Source organism: Triticum aestivum, chromosome 7B (assembly GCF_018294505.1).
Source record: "Triticum aestivum cultivar Chinese Spring chromosome 7B, IWGSC CS RefSeq v2.1, whole genome shotgun sequence".
NCBI classification, from domain to species: Eukaryota; Viridiplantae; Streptophyta; class Magnoliopsida; order Poales; family Poaceae; genus Triticum; species Triticum aestivum.
The window spans coordinates 27370951-27375144 of NC_057813.1; positions in this window are offsets into that span (position 1 = coordinate 27370951).

The following is a 4194-nucleotide window of genomic DNA, read 5'->3' on the forward strand; positions in this document are numbered from 1 at the left end:
TTTAACCGGAGTGGTTTCGAATTCTATCTTGTCCAACAAACTCTTGACTCATGTCTTTGCAACCTTCAAGTTATCGCAATGTCCATCATTCCTCCGTTCTAACGGATTGCTGCAATCTCATTCATCTCTGTTGTACTCTTTCTTATAAACTTTTCAACCTCTCAAGGTTCTTTGGTTCCACTCATTGGTCGAAGAAGCAACTTGTTTTACCTCTTCTCTTCTTCTTTCTTTTCCCTCCGGTGCCATCCTAGATCTCGGGACGAGATCCTCTCGTAGTGGTGGAGTGTTGTAACGCCCCGGATTCGATGCGCTAGGTGTCTGCCAGTTATTTGCCGTCGTTGCCATGTCATTTGCTTGCGTGTTGCATTTTGCCATGTCATCATCTGCACTTCATCTGCATTTCATCTGCATGTTTTTCAAAACCTGCATCCGTTCGGGTTCCGCCGGTTCTCTCCATTGTCCGTTCTGAGCACAGACACACTCGCACGCGCCCACGACACCTCCGAAATATTATTTTATAAGTGGCATAAAAATGTTCTCGGAATGGGATGCAACTTGGCGTGCGGTCTTATTATAGTGTAGACAGGCCGCCTGTCAAGTTTCGTCGCATTCGGAGTCCGTTTGACTGCCCAACCGTTAAACATATAGCGGTACCGTTGCCGGTACCTTCGTCGGACGTTTGCGGTCTTCGAAAACAATTGCTGGGCTGCATTTCTCTTTCTCTCCTCTGCACTCAGCCCAACCCCTCGTCACAGCCCACTATCAACTCACCTAGACCCTCTCCGCTCCGGAGCCATCCGATGGCGATCGAACGGTCCGAAAACGGAGCAAATCCCCCTAACCCTAGCCCCTTGCCTATTTAAACACCCCCCACATGCCATTTTGGCCTTCTCCTCCCTCCTCCTTGAAATCCATGCCCCTAATCATTAGCCAGCTGCCTCCTACCTCCTCTCCTCAAAATCTGTGCCCAGCCAGCACCCCGCCGCCACTTCTCGCGCCCCCATCATCCAACCGTGCCGCCGGCGACGCGCGCAGCCAACCAGGCGCTGCCACGTCGCGCCCCTGCTTCCCCACTTTGTCGCGGCCCGCCCGAGCCCGCGCGCGGCCCGCGCAAGCCTATCTGGGCCCGAAACCTCCCCGCGCCCGCTCCTGGGAGGAGCTCACCCGCGCCCGAGCTCCTCCGCGCCTCGTCCCCACCGTCGCCTCGTCGGAGCGCGCCTCCGCCGTCCCACGCTGCTCGCCGTCCGACCCCAGGTTGCCGCTGCGCCCTTCTCCTTCTCCGGCTATCTTCCTAACCTCTCTCCTCTCCCCTGCAGTGCTCCTCGCCGCTGCCGCCATGGAGTTTGTCGCCGGTTCCCTGCTGCCGCCCTGCTCCGACGACGGATCCGGCCTCCACCGCCCAGATCTATCCATCCCCGGCGGGATCCACATCCCTCCACCGTCAGAGCCGCTCCAAGCCGCCGCCGTCGTTCCGACCCACGCGGAGGAGCGCCGCCGCCCGCTTGGTTCAGCCCGTGCCCGTTGACCTATGGTCTCGCGCGCGTGGCCATCCTCCTAGGCCGCTAGCTCCAAGGCCCAGCTCGCCCTCCATCCCCCCCGCGGCCAGGCCCAGCCAGCCTCCTCTCCAGATCTGGCCCAAGTCGCAGCCAGCGCCAGGCTCAGCCGAAGCCAGCGCCTCCCCAAGACCCAGATCTGCACCGCTTGGGCCTCCTCCTCTCCAGCCGGGCCAAGAGCCCATGGTGAGCAGCCCAGTCCGCCCTCCAGATTTGGCCCGTTGCTGTTTTTTTCCCTGTCCAGCGATTTTAGCTTTTATCCTGAGATATCAATTTTGCAGAAAACCCCTCCATATTCATACATTTAATAACTCATGAACCGTGCATCATATTAAAATGTTTTATATATGTAAAGTGCTTAGAATTTCATCTAGTTTCATAATATGCCATTTTCATCCATGTTTAACATGTTTAACTTGCTGTTTGTTTAAATTTGCTAATATGCCATGTTAAAATGATTTATTTCATAACTAAATAACCGTAGCTCGGTTTTAAATAAACTTTATATGTAAATGGGGAGGAAAATGCCTAGTTTAACATGGTCCACTTTATTTTCCTGCTTAACAACATTAAAATATGGTCTAGGGCAGAACAGTACCGAATCTAAAATATGCACATGGGGATTTTCGGAATTGTTGTTTTGTTGTTCCGGCCTCATTTGAACTTGCTTAGATAGGTAGTTTTATTATGTTTCACCTCTTGCCATGTTTAACAACATTTAATATTGTTGAGTGCCTAAACGGGAGTGAACGAAATAATCAAATGTGGTGTTTCGTCAATATTCAACTCGTTGCATATTGAGCTCCATTTAACTTGTAGTATTGCTTGTTGCACTTTGCCATGCCATGCTCTTTAAACCGGACATGCATCATACTTGTTTGTGCATCATGCCATGTTTATGCTTGTGCATTTACCATGTTGTTTGTTTCTTTCCGGTGTTGCTTCTTAGTTCCGGTAATGTTGCGATTGTGAGAATTCGTTCGACTACTTTCGTTTGTCTTCTTCATGGACTCGTTCTTCTTCCTTGCGGGATTTCAGGCAAGATGACCGCTACCCTAGATCTCACTACTATCATTGCTATGCTAGTTGCTTCGTTCTATCGCTATGCTGCGCTACCTATCACCTATTTATCAAGCCATCCCAAACTGCCATGAACCTCTAACCTTTGATACCCTTCCTAGCAAACCGTTGCTTGGCTATGTTACCGCTTTGCTCAGCCCCTCTTATAGCGTTGTTATTTGCAGGTGAAGTTGAAGATTGCTCCATGGTGGACAGGATTTTGGTTGGGATATCACAATATCTCTTATATTATTAATGCATCTATATATTTGGTAAAGGGTGGAAGGCTCGGCCTTATGCCTGGTGTTTTGTTCCACTCTTGCCGCCCTAGTTTCCGTCATACCGGTGTTATGTTCCCGGATTTTGCGTTCCTTACGCGGTCGGGTGATTTATGGGACCCCCTTGACAGTTCGCTTTGAATAAAACTCCTCCAGCAAGGCCCAACCTTGGTTTTACCATTTGCCTCACCACCACCTATATTTCCCTTGGGAGTAATTAACCCAAGGGTCATCTTTATTACAGCCCCCCCGGGCTAGTGCTTGTCTAAGTATTGGTCCAAACTAGAGCACCGTGCGGGGCCATCCCTTGGCAACTTGGGTTATGTTGGTTCATGTACACTTCGCTTATCCGGTGTTGCCCTGAGAACGAGATATGTGCAGCTCCTATCGGGATTGTCGGCGCATCGGGCGGTCTTGCTGGTCTTGTTTTACCATTGTCGAAATGTCTTGTAAACCGGGATTCCGAGTCTGATCGGGTCTTCCTGGGAGAAGGTATATCCTTCGTTGATCGCGAGAGCTTCTCATGGGCTAAGTTGGGACACCCCTGTAGGGTATAATCTTTCGAAAGCCGTTCCTGCGGTTATAGGCGGATGGGAATTTGTTAATGTCCGGTTGTAGATAACTTGACACCAGATACGAATTAAAACGCATCAACCGCGTGTGTAGCCGCGATGGTCCCTTTTCGGCGGAGTCCGGGAAGTGAACACGGTTTTGGGTTATGTTTGACGTAAGTAGGAGTTCAGGATCACTTCTTGATCATTGCTAGCTTCACGACCATTCCTTTTGCTCTTTCCTCGCTCTTATTTGCGTATGTTACCCACCATATATGCTTAGTCGCTGCTGCAGCCTCACCACTTTACCCTTCCTTTCCCTTTAAGCTTTTCTAGTCTTGATACCCATGGTAATGGGATTGCTGAGTCCTCGTGGCTCATAGATTACTACAACAATAGTTGCAGGTACAGGTTATGCGATGTTCATGACGCGAGAGCGATGCTTGCTTGTATTGAGTTCTTCTTCTGCTTCATCTTTAGAGATAGAGGTGTCGATAAAAATAAAATACGGACATGAGGGCATCATGATCATTCTAATAACAGCAACATATATGGATTTTTTCATATGGTTTCCTATGTTCAAGTAATAAGAAATTCACAATGTCAAGTATTGTTCGAAAACTTCATTGGGAACTAACAAACTATAATCTCAGTCATTGAAACAATTGCAATTTATCATAATATCAGGAAAAGTCAATAATAGAGCTTTTCAGCAAGCTCACATACTCAACTATCTCGTAGTCCCCTATAATT